Source organism: Magnolia sinica, chromosome 6 (assembly GCF_029962835.1).
Source record: "Magnolia sinica isolate HGM2019 chromosome 6, MsV1, whole genome shotgun sequence".
Taxonomy (NCBI): Eukaryota; Viridiplantae; Streptophyta; class Magnoliopsida; order Magnoliales; family Magnoliaceae; genus Magnolia; species Magnolia sinica.
Window position 1 is genome coordinate 99,990,715 of NC_080578.1, and position 18,346 is coordinate 100,009,060.

General features: G+C 40.8%; 1 protein-coding gene across 1 annotated transcript in view; it reads right to left on the reverse strand.

Moving 5' to 3' along the window:
* LOC131249260 (probable disease resistance protein At1g61300) overlaps positions 1-14,732 on the reverse strand; it is a 29,972-nt gene extending 15,240 nt beyond the window's left edge. The window contains exons 1-2 of the mRNA XM_058249912.1: positions 14,615-14,732; positions 14,398-14,441 (exon numbers count right to left, since the gene is read on the reverse strand). The gene's annotated coding sequence lies outside the window, so the exon portion shown is untranslated. The remainder of the gene's footprint in view (positions 1-14,397; positions 14,442-14,614) is intronic.
* Positions 14,733-18,346: the final 3,614 nt, after the last annotated feature.

Here is an 18,346-nt window from a genome sequence, read left to right on the forward strand (position 1 = left end):
GGATGTACCTCTTCATTGATGCTTACATGCTTGATGGAATGCTTAGGTAGAAGTGCGATTTTAATGCTGCTCACATGCTCGATATGATGTCTAAATGGATGTGTAGTTCTATCAATACTCATGTGTTTGACAAAATGCCTGAGTGGTTATGCTGTTGATTCTGTGCTAGGACAATATGATAAACTGCTAAACTGTAATGATACTTTGGTTAACTATAATGTCGGGAAAGTCGGCTAACCGCCTAAAGTAAGGGGTGGCCCGATTTAAACCGCCCACTCTTAACTTGTTCGGTAGACCCGAGTTGAACGTGGACGATCAACAGTAGCTAGACTGCACAGGATGCTCACACCCAATGCCGGTCGAGTCGGAGTGCCCCAAGTTGATCAAACCAGCTTAAAAGTTGACTAACTGCTTATATTTGCAAAGTGTGACAACATCGAACAGAATTTAAGATACCCTGTTCCCATTAAATGAGTCTATTTACAACTATTAGTGGTATGATGCACAAGACTCATGGGCCGGGCATGGTAGTATGGGGCACCGTGTCCGAGCTGTCGACCTACGCTGGGGTGACGAGCCTCCCCATAGTGATTAATGAGCAACCAAGAAGGCAATGAGTCTAGTAAATCAAACTATAATGATGCCACAACTGCTCCACATTTTTGTTTGGGTGACGACTCTTATATCATTTGTTAGCACCCTCCACCCGTCGATGGGTCGCCTAACCCTGTGCGTTCGGGCTGTGTCATCCAGGACCTTAATGATTTGTCGGGCTAGTGTTATCCTCACATTGATTGGGGAATTGTCGTCTGGGTGGTAAACCTAAATACGGATCAAGGGACACATGTAAGGAGCCGCTTCGACCATCCCTAGCCTAGTGATTAGTTGAGATCACAATAAAATGAGGGTACCCTAACTTTCCTAATATACTGGATGAATTGAACCTAATAATTACTCAACTAACATACATATTTACCACATTACATTAGATAATACTTTCAATTTGGCATTAGGCCGCTTGTGAGGAGGTGTTAGCATATACGAAATAGACGTTGAAGTCGTTTGGGAGAGAGTGTTGTTTGAAAATAGCATGCATCATGTCATATCTTTATATGCACATTTAACAAGAGTATTTATTAATTGTTTGATTTCTTATTTTATCATTACCTACGTTGATTGCGTTAATAATATGTGTAACTTAGAACTAATGGAACCATTGATTTAGTTACTCACTCCTACATGGGACAGTGTTTTAAAACACCAATCAGGCAATATTATCGATGCATGTATTATCAAGATCTCAAACAGGTAGGCTTAGAGTGGCTTGTACCACCAACGTTATGTTTTAGAGGATTGGACCAAACCAAAAACTTTTCACTTTAATCATTTTAGGTATGTATATTGTGGCTTATATAATTTCCATTTGGGTGGACACCATAGTTAAATTGTACTTTGATGATTAGCCTTATATTTATTTATTTTTGTTATCTCTATCTCGCTTTAGATCCGCTAATTCAAATTGTGTTACTCTGATTGCTTGTGTGTGAAAAGAATGTGAATCAGAACGAGGTCACACGTGCATTTTTATTTGGTTCACACCCAGTAATTCGGGACCGGGGTCTGGCATCGATTTTCGAGGCGTACAACTGCTTATAGCTCAAGCTCATATATCGACAATTTCTTTTGGGTTTTGCTTAGCTTCTCATTGTAGAAGGCCACCGACCTTCCTTCATTTGATAAGACTTATCCAACTCTGACATATGAGGGGTCACACTCAACCTTAAATAGCTTGTCTATATTAGGAAGAACCAAGATTAGCGTTGTGGATAATCGATGCTTGAGTTAGCAAAGCTCTTGTCAGCCTCATCGGTCCACTGAAATGACAAATTTTCATGTAATCTGTAATAGGTGCAACTATAGTGCCAAAATTTCATACGAATCTATGATAGAATGTCGTTTGCCCGTGGAAACTCCTAACTTCATGAATGTTCATCAGAATTGGTCATTCCTTGATGGCTCAGACCTTTTCATCATCTACACAGATGCCCGTGGACGTCACAACAAATCCTAAGAACAACAAGTTGTTCATTAAAAAACTACACTTCTTCAAGTTGAGGTATAACTTGTTAACTACCAAGACTTGTGGTTCCTGCATGAGATATTCCATGTGCTCCATCTTACCTTGGCTATATATCAGGATATCATCAAAATATACTATCACAAACCAGCCAATGAATGGCTTCAACACTCGATTCATCAAGCGCACAAAAGTGCTTAGTGTGTTAGATAGACCGAAGGGCATGACCAGCCCTTCCTTAGTCTTGAACGCCATTTTTTACTCATCAGCAGGTTGGATACGATTCTAATTGTACCTGCTCCTTATATCTAGTTTAGAGAACACATTAGCACTTTCAAGCATATCAAGCATATCGTCCAACCACAGTATCAGGAACCGATATTTAAGGGTAATCTTATTAATTGCCTGACTTTCGACACACATGCGTTTGCCCCATCTTTCTTCGGTGTTAATGAAGATGGTACAACGCATGGGCTCATGCTTTCCTTTAAAAGACCCTTATGGATCAATTCCTCCACCTGACTTTAAAGCATCTCACACTCTTTTGGACTCATTCGATAATGAAGGCAGTTGGGCAAGCCAGCCATATGGACAAGGTTTATGTAATGTTAGATATTGTCCCACATTGGAGATATCCATCAGGTAACTCTTCGAGCCATATTTATTTAAATTCATTCAGCAATTTCCTTAAACTTGGAGGAATGTCTAAGGGCTCCAATTCCTCAATCTTTAACACCATAGCGTACACCTTGTCGATTTTCTTGGATTTCTCCACGAAATCCCGATTGGTTAAGAGGGAACTCCCCTCCAATTTAGAAGCATCAGGGTGGTTCTCTGGTACTATGGGGGCAAGGATCGTCTTGCGATCTTTCTTGACGAAGACATATACATTGTCTCGTCCTTAATGGATCGTACCACAATCCGATCACCATGGTCAAACGAGTAACATATGACATACTTTCATGTCTACTATGTTACAAAGTACTTGATCTTTATAATTCATACTAATTGAAAATGAGACAATGCATTGTCAAGTTAACTTAGTCTTGTTCACCTTTTTATTCAGCTAATTGAGTATGGGGAATAATATTTTGTCGTATGTAGCCATAACTTGTTCACCATCACCTTTAAGACGATATTCTCGCTACTGCCATTGTCTATGATTACATCACAAACCTTTCCGTTGATGGTACATAGTGTGCGGAATATATTGTGTCGTTGCGAGTGCACCTCCTTCCTTAGTGTGTACAATAACTGAGTCATGATCTAGGATTCACCATGATCTTCGACAACCATTCTTTGTCACCAGCTCCTTCTTCAGCGGATTGTTCATTCTTATCAAATCCAGGGCCTTCTTTCGCTGCCTCACCTTCAATGCCCCCTTCGTTAATGGTTAAGTGAACTACAGGGCGTTGAGGGCAAGTGTTCGATAAGTGGCTCGGTTGGCCACAATGGAAACAATGGTTGGGCCTTGGCTAACCATATAAGAATTTGGAATTCTTCTCGGACTCACTACTGTGGGCGCTGCACGTTGAGGCCTACATGGACTACTCCTTGTGTCACAGTCTGCGGTCGTAGGAGGTTGATGATGCCTTCCTACTAGTTCCTTTCATTTGGTCAGCGCCAATCCTGTGTGGGACTCGTCATGGAGGCTCAAGTTGAAGGATAAGGCCGAGTTGGGACTCTTGTAAGGTGTGTTTTTACCCTACCTGCCAATTAAACCGTTTCATCTACGGTCCTGACCGGATGCATTTGAACTCGGTCCTAAATTATCGACCGTAAACAGCCTATGAACGGAGTTAACGTCTATGATTCGGTCTTCGACAAATCATTCAACGTTGCCAACTGCTGGAATTCTTCGGTGTAATCTGTGACGGTCCGATTTCCCTGTCGGTAAATTTGGTATTGCTAGAACAACACCTTCTTATAATCATTGGGGAGGAATCGTATTGAAGAAGCCGTCTTATCCACAGCCATGATCAAATGGGCGCCTTGTTCTATCGGGCACGTGAGAGTTATAATTATTCCTACCATGCAGGAGCACCGGATTTCAATTTTAACGTAACCAACTTCACTTTCTTTTCTTTTGGCACGTCCATATAATCAAAACTACTACACTTTGACTAACAAATCGAGGAAGTCTTCTATATGCATAAACTATTAAAATTGAGAAGTTTAGCCTTATCTCGATAGTCTCTTTCAACACGATATAATCAATCGTCTCCATGAACCAGCCATCGGGTTACGACGCCACCGACGTCCTCGTCGCTGGAGCTTGACTCATTTGAGATAGCCCTGTGATTTGCCTCTAAAAGTGCTTTACGGAAAACGGAGTTGTGCCGTACAATGATCAGAGGCGGCTGAATGTCACCTTTAGCTCGTGGTAGAATTAGCGCATCCACGATATGGTCGACGGTTGCCTGCATCCATTGCATAGTCAACTGACTCTCTTGGTGCAATGCTTTAATTCTTTTCGATAGATAACGAATCCTTGAATTACCGTTTACAGGATTTTAGTCCATTCGGTCGTTAGTTGTTATCGGCCCGAGGGGAGTCATCGCTATAATAACACTTGGCGCAAGGAGGGACATGATGAAGTAGATCACTCTCTTCCTCAAGGGATAACTACTCTGAATTCACAGAGCTTTCTGAACTCCTCGCGGAGCTTCCTTGAATCCACGAGGGATAAAAGCAGGAATAATTTCTAATAAATTCGAAATAACTTGATTGATGATTTAAAAAAAGGTACTCTAACCTAGGACAGAGCTTTAGAACTCTAACTCAAATACCCCAAAAACATGACTCACTATAAATAGTAAACTTACTATTTATAGATGACCTCTGTTCCTATTCATGGTTTTCAGACAAAAATAGTGTTACACTCATGTTAGAAAATTCCATTTTATGTTGGGCACGAGTTCTATTACTCAAAGGATCAAAAGTTACACTCAAATTAAAACTTACTATTTACAGTAAAGGTGAAATTAAACAAGACTTTTGACGGTCATTTTGATGGAATCTTGCAAATCCAGTGTGGGCAACCTAGCATAGCGGGGTTGGTTGGCTTAAGTAAATTCTTGTACTCCAAAATCATATATAATATGTTGAAAAACTCATCCTAATTTATGAGGTACGACTGATTTAAGGTCCCGACAGTCTGGGTCTTTTCTGCCTTCAATTTGGCCTTCTTTAGTCCATCTTCATGAAAGTGTCTGCGACCCACTCTACATCAGATTTGGATGGATTTTAGATGAGTTTTCATTATCCTCAGGGTATGGCACACCTGATGGTTGGATTCGTCTGATTTTTGGGATACCTAATTATTATGGTGTCCTTCACCTGTTTGTTTTCCATCAAAACATTAGAGATGGATTAGGTAGATCTAAATCAAATCATTTCTGCTTTTTTTATTTTATTTTATTATTTATTTATTTATTTATTTATCTTTTTAAAGAAGAATAAAAAGAAGAGGAAAGGAAGATATACACAGATGTAGTCTCTCTTTCAATGCTTCCAGAGCAACTCTTTTTCTGTAGAAAGGAATGCACAGAGGTTTTATACGAAACTCAAAACTCAGGGTGGGTTTGTTGCACCAATATTCATGATAAAATATGATATTTGGTGCAGCCAAACGACCATTAAAATGAAAGAAAATATAAAGAGAGAGAAGATAAAGTAGAAAAAAGGTTAGAGCGTACAAAAATGAACCATGATTATGCAAATTAGCTGGAACGATGGTGATGGTGATGGCTTTTATCTGTGAAACGATGGTTCCCTGAAATTTCTTGCTGGGTACGAAGCAATGTGAGTCAGTTTCGATTCTCGGGGAGACTTAGGTCGTGTTTGTTAACGCTGAATTTTTGCACTTAACGCGAAATGGGAAAAATTTTTCGTGTTTAGTGGTGTTTGTTAATGCGTTGTTAACGCGGAAGACGGAAAGCGGTAAGTGGTTTTTCACTGAATTCTTTCTGTGATAGGAGTCTGGCTTAATGGAGAACGTGGAATGCGCTCCGTGATTTTTCATTAAACAAATTTTTTTCTTCCAAAAGTACCCTTAACGGAAATTTTTTGCGCAATACAAAATGAACCTTTAACCTGTGAACCTTCTTTATGCCCCACCATGATTTATGTGTTTGATCCACACCGTCCATTAACTTTTTCAGGTAATTTAAGTTGTGATCCAATAAAAGAAGCAGGTCCAATAATTAATTGGACCATAAGGTGGGGATTGAACGTCCATCGTTAAAAACTTATTGAGAGCTGGAGAAGTTTAAGATCAAGCTGATATTTGTGTTTTCACTTCATCCACGTCTACATGACCTAATGAATAGGTTGGATGGTAAAAAAACATCACAGTGGCCCATGTAACTTTGATCTCTTTGAACCGTTCGTACAACGGACACGTACTGCTCCGAACGACAGTTCTATGGGTGGGCCCACCTTGATGTATCTGTACATCCAAACTCTCTATCCCTTTTCTCATATTATTTTAAGGCATGTAAACAAAAATGAGGCAGATCCAACGATCAAATGGACTACATCTTGCATTTAATGCAATTGGTGCATTTTAATGCAACCAATATTATTATTTGGTATGGTCCACTTGAGCGTTGGATATGCCTCGTTTTTGTGTTCATGCCTTAAAATAATCTGATAAAAAGGATTGACTGTTTGGATGTACATATATATCACGGTGGGCCCACCTACAGAACTGCTCGTTTGGAGCCAGGGATGGGCGGGGGTAGTACACAATCCGCGTCCTCGTTAAACACGGTGCCCAGGCGCCATGACGGATGCGGATTTCCTGCAAAAGCCTTTCGCAGGAAGTTCCTGCGCTGGAAACCTAGGTGGGCCCACTGTGATGTTCGTAAGAAATCCATCCCATCCATACATTTTTTGAGATCATTTTGGTAATTGGGCTAAAAAATAAGCTGGATCCAATACTCAAGTGAGCTTCATTAAAGGAAAAGGTGGGTAGGGAAATTCCTACCATTGAAAACTTTCTAAGGTTGACAGATATGTTTATATGCCATCCATACCGTTCTTAACATAATTCCTATTGAGATGAACTGAAAACATAAATATTAGAACGATTCAAAACTTCTTTGGCCCCATGAATATTTCAACAGTGGACGTTCAATGCTCACGTTTTCGGCCCACTTTAGTATTGGATCCGTCTCATTTTTTACCCCGAGCCTTAAAATGATATCAAAAACCGTATGGACGGTATGGATTTCTCAAAAACAAATCACGGTGGGCCCACTTGGGTTTCCAGCGCAGGAGCCTCCTGCGGAAGGCTTTAGCAGGAAATCCCCGTCCCGCCAAGATGGGAACGGACTGGCTACTCCCACTGCCACCGGCCAGTGGCTGATGGTCGGTGCTTTGTGGGCCCACCATGACGTATGTGTTTCATCCATGCCATCCATCTATTTTTTCAAATCATTTCATGATATGGGACAAAAACATTAGGTATATTAAAATCTCAATTGGGCCACATTACAGGAAACAGTGTTGAATGAGCGTCGACCATTAAAAACCTTTTGGGGGCCATAAAAGTTTTGGATCCAGCTTATCTTTGTTTTTTCCCTTCATCTGGGCCTGTATGACCTAATAAAAAGATTGGATGTCCAATTATATATGATCATATCAACGGGTTGGATGAAAAATAATTGACAAAGTGGACCCTAAGAAGGTTTCAATGGTGGACGTCCTTAGTACCACTGTTTCTTGTGGTGTGGTCCACTTGAGCTTTAGATCTGCCTTATTTTTGGGTTAGCCATCTAAAATGATATTGAAATATGGATGGACGGTGTGGATAAAACTCATAAATCACAGTGACCCCAAAGCTTGGTGACGTCACTTTAGTAGCGATTTGGCTACTTACATTATCAGTATTTGATAGCGCCCATCTACACCAACCCATATACGCGTGGGAAAGCCTTTCGCAGGAAGTTCCTGCGTTGGAAACTTATATAGGGCCTACCCTGACTTTTGTGAGAAATCTACCCCGTCCATCCGTTGTGTGAACTCGTTTTAAAACAATAGGCCAGAAAATGAAGAAATTGCTGCCACACTTATACATGTATATCATTAATTTTTTATCTTTTTTTTTTATGAATATTGATATTTAAATTTTCTATTAAGTACTTTATAGTTTATTCGAATTAAATAGAATAATTTTATTTTCATTTAATAAAAAATAATTTCTTTATAATGTAAAACATTTCCTAACAGAAGATAGGGGCAAATGTGTGAAATTAACAATTTTCAGACATTTCAGATGTTTGTTAACAAACATATTGTTTCAAATTCAGTACTTAATTTTCAGACTTCAGCCATAATTATCAAACAAGCTTTTTGACTTCAGATTTCAGATTCAGGCTTCAGATTTTAAATTCAGCTTCAGATTTCAGATTCTAGCTTTAGACTTCGGATTTAACAAACGGGGCCTTATTGTTGACTTCTTAGTTAGTCACGACGGACCAAAGGATGGTTTAGCTAGTGACGCTGCCACCAGCCAGGTGGCTAGTAGTCGGTGCTATATGGACCCCACCATGATGTATGTGTTTTATCCATGCCGTCCATCCATTTTGAAAGATAATTTTAGGGCTTGATCCCAAAAAGCGAGTAGATCTAAATCTCAGGTGGACCACACCATGGGAAAACAGTAGTGATTGAATTTACAGCATTAAAAACCTCCTAGGGCCCACTGTAATGGTTATTTGAAATCTTACCTGTTGATTAGGTCATGCAGGATGAAGGGAAAAAATATGTCAGCTTGATCCAAAACTTTTGTGGCCCCCAAGAAAATATTAATGATAGGGGTTTAATCAATGTTGTGCGGTCCACTTGAGATTTGGATCAACTTCATTTTTAGGCTCATACCATAAGATTATCCGGAAGAACCGGTGGATGGCATGGATGAGTATCCGATCCGTTTCCCCAGATGAGATGAGAATCGTAACAAAAACAAGATCTTTTGCGATTTATGTGTTTCCCTGTTAAATTCAAGGGTGTGCATTCTTCCTAGATTATTTCCTGTGATGTGGTCATTCAAATATTTGGATCTGCTTCTATTTTTAGGTCATGCTCTAAAGTGAAAATGCAAAACGGATGAACGGCGTAGATATATAAAAAAATATGGGCCCCGGTGTCACTGCCTGACTGAACTTGGTGTTTCCCCGACCTCGCCTAATTCGCTTCCGTGGGAAACCCAGGGTCCCAGGGTATTTTTCAAATCAAAGGCACTGTCCTAGAGACTGGCATGGTCGAAGAAGGAAGCATCAAACGTCTCAAAAGCCATCCATTTCGCTTTTGGGCAATGATTTGATACTCTGGCAGAGTTTGATAGTCCATACACGTGCACCTAGAGATTGTATACTTTGGTGCGCATGGGATCCACTATAGGTAGGTCGTTACCCTAAGGTCAAATTGATTGGATGATCTAGACATTGATTGGATGCTTCGACCTTGTTAAATTCTGGCCGTTGGTGGCGTTTGGCTACCAATCAGCTTCTTTTGTTTGTTGGTCTGAGGTAAATTTTGTTGGATGGCTCATCTACGGTTCATCCCAAAGCTTGGACATTTCGTGCCTAATAATTTTAGGTTCATGTGTATAAACCATCACTCTCTGCCAGAGCATCAAAGCTTTCTCAATGTAAATTGAAGCCAATTCTTTTTCGTAGTCCATGCACTATGCACTTGAGCTTTTTGACGTGGAAAGGTCACGATTCCAACCAGTTGGACCATGAGTTACTGTCCACACAGCTGATAATTTCCAACCGTTCATGTAATGAAAAATCCAACACATCTGATTGGTTGGCCTCATCACAAGGATCACCTTGAGCAAAATCAGCCACATCTGTTCATCAACTGGACCATACTTGTATTTATTATTTATAAAATGAGTATAAATGATCATGTATCTTATGACCAACCAGATAAGTAGATAAGGCTAATTTTCTCATAGATGATTCTCACGGTGGGCCCAACCTATTGGAAGGGTTGGATTTCACACTCACATAATAGATAAGGAGCTATTGGCTGTGTGGACCGTACCTTATGGTCCAATGGATTGAACTTGATACTTTTCTTTTTTATATCATCGTGGCCACCTGGGCAGGCCTTCCATGGATCCCATGATCCACTAAGGTCAGTGGATCCCCGAATGTTAGGACCCACCTTGATATATGTCTTATATCCATGCCGTTTATCTGTTTCGTTAGCCCGTCTTAATGCATGGACCCAAACATGCAACAGATCTATCGATAAGATCAATGGTGATTGAACACCCACCATTAACTTCTTGAGGGTCACCAGAATTTTTATTTATCATCAATTCTATCGATAAGATAAAAAAACACTTGGGTGAAAGGGAAAACACAAATATCAGCTTGATCGAAAACTTCCATGGCCCACAAGATTTTTTTAATGGTTAATCAGCATTGTTTTCAGTGGTGTGGATTCCCTCAGAGATGGATCTGGTGGATTTTTCGAATCCTACCCTAAAATGAGCGGACAAAACGGATGAACAGCTTTGATATAAGACAGATACATCACAGTGAGCCCCACAGTCAGGGATCACCCCAAGCCGACCTGCAAAATACTCTCCACAAATTTCTCACCACACATTGAGGAATTCTTCCCCGTAATAATTGCTGCTTATCCTGGGCTGTGGACGCCCGTTATCTACTGACACAGTCAGTACCGAATGTGGCTACTGAAGTGACGTCACTAACTTTTGTATCCACACCGTCCATTCATTTAGGCCCATAAATCTTTTTAGCATTCAATCCGAAAATGAGTTAGTCCCAAGGCCAAAGTGGGCCACACCACAAGAAGGAGAGGTGACAATGACTCTGCCGGTGAAACTATTCTTGAGCCGACTATGATGGTTAATTGCCATCCAACCTGTTCATAAGGTCATCAGTTTGATCCATAACATCCATGACCCTAATTTTTTTACTTTTTTTTTTTTTTAACGGTAGGTGTTTAATCCCAACAAGCATTTGAACTGCCTCATTTTTAGACTTGTATCCTAAAATGACATACCGAAATGGATGGACGGCGTAGAAAGAAATCATGCATCACAGTAGTGCGTCAGAGACCACTGTCCATTCCTAGCTAGAAAGGACGGGTAGAACCGAATCCGCATACCTGCCTCCCACCCGACTGCAGGGAGTTATTGCTGTTGGAAGCAAGGTGGGGCACACGGCAGTGGATCAGGTGTTACCCGGGTAGCACCCTCGTGGGTACCATGTGGGGACTACCTTAATGATTTCTTTATATATCCATGCCGTACAATGGTTTTTCTATATCATTTTAGGATGTGATCCCAAAACTTAAACAGATCCAAATCTCAGGTGGACCACATAACTGAAAACAGTGGTAAATGACTATTAAAAGCTTTTTGTGGGCCACCTAAGTTTTGGACCACGCTGATTTTATAATTTCCCTTCATCCCGGTATAGTTGACTTTAACAGCGGGTTGGATGGATATATTGGAAGCAGTACGGTAAGCATTACTATGGCCTCTAGGAAAATTTTAATGGTGGGAGTTAAATCACCACTTTCCGTGTGGTGTGGTCCATCTAAGATTTGCATCTACTTAATTTTTTATATCACTTTTGTAGAAGTTGGAGGGCAGATTTTTCGAGGGGATGAGAGATCGATTATCTTCTTTTCATTGTTTGTCTTGTTTAAGAGATTATATTAAAAGGGTAAAAGAGTGTTATATTTAACTAAAGTCACCATTAAGCAATTATTATAATTTTATAGTCAGTTAGATTCCATATAAATGCTAAAGATTGAGAACTTGAAGATCTTTGACCTTAAGATGACTATGAGTTTATGTTCTAGAGATTCTAAGTAAGGGATTGTGATTACAGAGAAGGAAGTTGTTAGGAACTCACTCTACCCATACAAATGTACGGTCATTACTTCACAAGATCTGCATAAAATGTAATGCGATGCAATAACGGTAATAATTGAATGATCTGAATTTCTGATGGACAGGATCCGACTATATTGACAAGCTGTAGAGGATACGTGAAACGATAAGTACGGGGTGTAAAGTATGTAGGTATGGGATGCTTGATGCTATATTGATGCTTATAATAAATCGATAGCCAAATATTGGCTAAGGTATTTAGTGTCGCAAGGTTAGATTGAGTAGCTTAGATTTGAACTTAAGTGGCTTAGAAGGCTTGGACTCTGGCTAGGCTAGGCTAGACCGGGTATGAGGTCTCTCTCTCTCTCTCTCTCTCTCTCCTCTCTCTCTCTCTCACTTTTACTCTCATTAGTGGAGGAATGGACCTTGATGGGTGTGGCCTCTAAAATGAGAAGGGATGGTTTCCAATGTTTCTAGGATACTTGAAACGATAAGGGAATGTGGTTATTTATAGAACCTAACCCAGTTTTTTTTATAATTCTTAGTGATGTTAGGGGTAAAAAGTAGTTGAAGGACTGGAATTAGAGATGTTACACGGCATCATCTCATTGGTTGGATGAGGTGGTAAAGGGATAATTTTAGGTAAGGAGATGGGCATCACTGTAAATATACTTCAACCACATACTAAGGGTTTGGAAAATGAGAATTCCACACATTTGAGGGATGCTGCCCCAAAGAGGGGGAGTGACACATGGCCGGCAGCAGCTTGGCTTCTGTCAGTCCCCACTTAGACTTCCGGCTTTGGCAGACAACATCCTCCAGCGTGTGGAGGCTCTATTGTGAAGGTTGTTGCTTTGATAAAGTTTTATCCATTTCTTTGATTGGGCTTGCTTTTGGGCTTGAGTTCAGGCTTGGTTTTGACTTAATTATGTGAATTGACTAGGTTGTGGGGTTGATTAGGCTGATCGGGTGAGTTGACTCACCGAGTTGATTCAAGGCTATATGATTTTAGGTTCCTAAGGTTTAAGATTAGGCTGACCAGGTTGATTAGGTTGAATAGGCTGAGTTTAGGGTTTAAGATTGGAGTTCTTAAGGTTTATGCTTCTAGGGTTAGGATTTAGGATTGGGTTTCAATTGTCCATCTATCAGTTCAAACTCAATCAACTTATCAACCTAGGGCAAAATTAAATGGGACTTTTGACTAGGGGTGTACATCGAGTCGAACCGAGTCAAGCTGGCCTCAGCTCAACTCGACTTCACCACTAGCTGACCTCAACTCGAACTCGATTCGGCTCGGTCCTTGAGCCTGACAAGCCAGCTCGGCTCGGTTCGGTCAGCAGCTCGGGCCTCGAGGCGAGTTCGCATATGCAATATTTTCATAAACACTTGGACTGCACCTTCAAAATCTTACTATATTTAAGACAGCAACAATGGTTTTACAGGTATTTTATCAAATACCTTCTAAGTAACATAAAAATCAAGAAAAAAAAGGGTATTGATTTCATATACATATATACCTTCCTTACCACTAGGCACACTTCGTTGGGTCATTTCATCAAACACTTAGCAAGCAACATCAATATCAAAGGGAGGAAGACCAAGGTGAGTGCCTAAGAGAGGAGGGAGAGACTAGAGAGAGCGAGAGGGAGGAAGACCGGAAGAGGGGAGCTCGAGCTCGGGTTAGGGTTTAGGGGCGCCGGGTAAGGGAAATGGGTTAGGGTTTGTGCGGCTGTGCGGGTAAGGGAAAATGAGTAAAGGTAAAAGGTTTAGGTTTTTTTTTTTTAAAGGCTACATATACCCTTGCACGAGTTGAGCCGAGTTCGAGCTAGATTCGATCCGAATCGAGTCGAGCTGGGGCAAGCTCGAACTTGTTTTCAAGCTCCAAAAATCAGCTCGACACGGTTTGAACTCAAACTTCAAACCGAGTCGAGTCGAGCAAGCCAACCGAGCTAGCTCGGTTCGTGTACACCTCTACTTTTGACCGTCGTTTTGATAGAATCTTGCAAATCCATCGCGGGCAACCCAGCGTAGCAGGGTTGATTGGCTTAATAGCTTCTCATACTCCAAAATCATATATAATATATTTAAAAACTCATCTTGATTTGTGAGATACGATTGATTGAAGGTCCTGACATTCCGGATCATTTCTCCTTCAATTGGGCTTTCTCTAGTCCATCTTTACCATGAAAGTGGCTGTGACCCACTCGACATCAGATTTAGATGCATTTTAGACGAGTTTTTGTTATCGTAAGTGGTGTGGCACACCTGATATCTGGATCCGTCTGATTTTTTAGGATACCTAATTATTATGGTGTCCTACACCTATTTGTTTTCCATCAAAACATTAGAGATGGATTAGGTAGATCTAAATCAAATCATTTCGCCTAAAAAAAAAGGCGGGGAATAAAAAGAAGAGGAAAGGAAGATATACCCAGCTAAAGTCTCTCTTTCAATGCTTCCAAAGCAACTGTTTTTCTGTATAAAGTAATGCACAGAGGTATTATACGAAACTCAAAACTCAGTGTGGGTTTGTTGCACTAAATTTCATGATAACATATGATATTTGGTGCAGCCAAACGACCATTAAAATGAAAGAAAATACAAAGAGAGAGAAGAGGAGAAAAAAAAAGAAGAAGGTTAGAGCTTACAAATATGAACTGTGATGATGCAAATTAGCTGGAACGATGGTGATGATGATGGCTTTTATTTGTGAAACGATGGTTCCCTGAAATTTCTTGCTAGGTACAAAGAAATGTGAGTCAGCTTTGGATTCTCGGGGAGACTTATTGTTGACTTCTTAGTTAGTCGCGACGGACCAAAGGGTGGTTTGTAATACCGGCCAGATGCGAAGTCTGGTGATGTGTTTATGGAATCCAACCCGTCCATCAGACGCTTCACTTATAAAAAAAAAACCACCCCCATAAATCAGCTAGATCCAAAAAAGCTGATCCATATCACACGGCCCATTTTGAGACGAGTTGGACAAGGGGTGGAGAGAGAGTGGGAGTGGGGGTGGGGCCGGGTGTGGTACCCTATTATGTTTATTGAATCCAGTCCGTTCAGACTGTTGGTCCAGGCAAGATGAGAGTCATAACAAAGAGCAGCTGTATTACGATTTGTGTGTGCCCCTTGAAATTCAAGGGTGTGCGTTCTTCCTAGATTATTTCCTGTGATGTGGTCGACTGAAGTTTTGGATCTTCTTCTAATTTTGGATTACATCTAAAATGAAATTTCAAAACGGATGGACGGCATAGATATACAAAAAAATACATTAAGGTGGCCCCAGGGTCACGGCCTGACTGAACTTGGGTTTCCCACAGAATCCGCTCCCGTGGGAAACCCACCCGAGGCGAACGCATTTTTCAAATCAAAAGCAACGTCCAAACGACTGGGAAGGTCGAAGGAAGCATCGAAACGTCTCAAAATCAACGCATTTGGCTGTGGGGGGATGATTTAATACTCTGACAGAGGTTGATAGTCTATACCCGTCCACCTAAAGATGTATATTTTGGCACGGATGGGACCCACTATAGGTAGGTCGTTACCCTAAAATCAATTTGATTGGATGATATAGACGCTGATTAGATGGTTCGACCTTGTTAAACTCTGACCGTTCGTTGCGTTTGGCTACCAATCAGCTTCTTTTGTTTATTGGTCTGATGTAAACTTTGTTGGATGGCTAATCTACAGTTCGTCCCAAAGCTTGAACAGCCCTTGGACAGCCCGTGCCTAGTACTTTTGAAGTTCACGTGTATGAACCATCACTCGATGCCGGAGCATCAAAGCTTTCTCAATGGAAATAGGAGCCAATGCTATCCACGCACTATGCACTGGGACTCTTCGACGGACGCGGGTTTCCTGCAAATGCGTTGGGACTTTTCGACGGACGCGGGTTTGACGCGGATTTTCTTGCCAAAGCATTTCGCAGGAAGTTCTTGCGCAAGGATGCAGGGTCAAGGATGCAGGGTGGGGCCACTGAGATGTTCGTGTGAAATTCACCCTTCAATCGGTGTTTTGAACTCATTTTAAGATATGAGACAAAAAATGAGGTGAAAACAAAGCTCAAGTGGGCACACGAAAGGAAACAGTTGAGATTCAGTGAGCACCGTTGAAACAATCTTATGGCTATAAAAGTTTTATTTCAGTCTTTTAAAAAAAATAAAAAATAAAAAAAATTCACTACATCCCAGTGGGATTCACCTTATAAATGTTTTGGATGGCATATAAACGTCAAGGTGGAGCCCAGGAAGATTTCAATGGTAGGAATTTCTTTCCCCAATTTTCCCTATCGTGTGAGCCACTCGAGTTTTAGATCCATTTCATTTTTGGTTGCATGCCCTAAATAAACTCGAAAACCGGATGGACGTATTAGATTTCTCAGAAACATCACCGTGGGCCCTACCCTGCATCCTTGTGCAGGAACCCTGCTGCAGGCGAAAGGCGGGAAACCGCTTCCCTTTTCCCACCATGATGTTTGTAGTAAATCCATGTCGTCCATTCTTTTTGGGAGGTCATTTTAGAACATGCCACCAAAAATTAGTTGTATCCAAAACTCAAATGTTCCGTACGAGAGGAAAGAGTGTAGATTCAGCAACCACCGTTTGAAACATACGTATGGCCACAAAGTTTCTCCGGTTTTCCCTCTCGTCTGGCCCACCTTACCATTCTACACATGATAAGTATACTGTATGCATGTTCTCAAATGATAACATCATGAATCATGATATGCTATTATTTTTTATGGCATATTGATGGGAAATGGATTGCTGATCGAGGTTTTTTTTTTTTTCTGATTTATTTGTATTTTTTCATATGTAAAAATCTTATGATTGATGGTACGATTTGTGATTCAATACATGATTCGACCCATATTACAATATGTGATAGGATGACGACATTGGCTGCACGTGATTTGTATCCATGTGGGATATCGGGGCAGTTCATCAGGTGGGTCCACTGTGTAGACGACCTGGACCTTAAATCAGGTGAGTCGAATCACCAGGTGGGCTGCATGCATACATTGAATGTGGACACATGCAACTTATCTTAAACAGTCCATTGTTTTCTACATGCATAGTGCACTGCCTGATGAGATGATTGCCCTAGTTTTTTTTTTTTTTGGGCCAGGTCATCAACATGGTGGGGCACGCCTGATGAATCCGTCACACATACCAGGTTGGGATGTGTGGTCACATGTAAAGGTGTGTGCATGTGTGCTTATGGGAGAGATCCTTGTGTAAGATAATCTTCATGGACTGGAAATGAGCTGCTTGCTCCAGTAGTTCTAAAACTGGGTGATTCGACTTGAAACTTGGCTGAGTCAACTTGACAGGATTTCTAGTCGAGTTGCTAAGAAACTTGCTGATGATGGAGATTAGCTTCTGACTCGCCAAGACTCAGTGAATCATCTTGTCAACTTGGTTGACTCGACAGGACTCGGCAAGATCCAAACCAAGTCACTCGTTGAGTTAAATGTCATTTAAACAAACACCCAAAAAAAAAAAAAAAATCAAAGCGGGAGAAAGGATTCAAACACCTGACCTCACTGCCTTTGATCAGATTAATCCTCTATTTTATAATCATATTATCATAAACATCTGTTGTTATTCTAAACACTTCTTAGTCTAATCATTAAAAATCAAGATGATTGAAGTAGAAAGTCTTTGGGTCAATCGGACCCTGCTGGACATCGAATTGAGTCGAGTTTTCAGGTTTCTGAACTATATATTATTACCCTTGATACCACAAGCCCCAAAAGACTTCGACATACTGACAATACCCCTGACAACAGCAGCACTACAGATGCTCAAGATGAGAAGAGGGACGCCTGATGAGTGGCGCCAGTACCTATCAACTCCACCTTCGGACCGCTGATGCAAACCGTCCGGACCACCCAACAAACATGTATACAGAAGGCGGCGCCTGTGTATATCTGGTGTTAGGCTCGTTGCGGATCATGTCACATGGAAAGTCCGTCATACACCCGTTCATCAATATATGTAAGTCTTGGTGCTCTCCCTCATGCACACGAGTCCATTTCATCATTTATATACAAAAAAAAGGCCCAAAAAGAAAAAAAAAAAGAAAAAAAGAAAAAAAAGGAAAATCCTCATCTAATTGAACTTCTTCAAATTCATGTATATCAAGTGTACATTGTATGATGCTACTTTGATCTCTCACCTTTACTAAAGTAAATGCTATTAAGCTTTCTTAACATTTTTTACAACTTAATACTAGTATTTATCTATTCACTCGGTCAATCCCTATAAAACGGTTGATTGTGGTAGTTTCAGCTGTCTTTGTGATTTAAACAAACTGATTGTGTTTAATCTCATCTGGGTCCATGGGTCCATTAACTCAGGCTTTTTGCATCTTGTTTA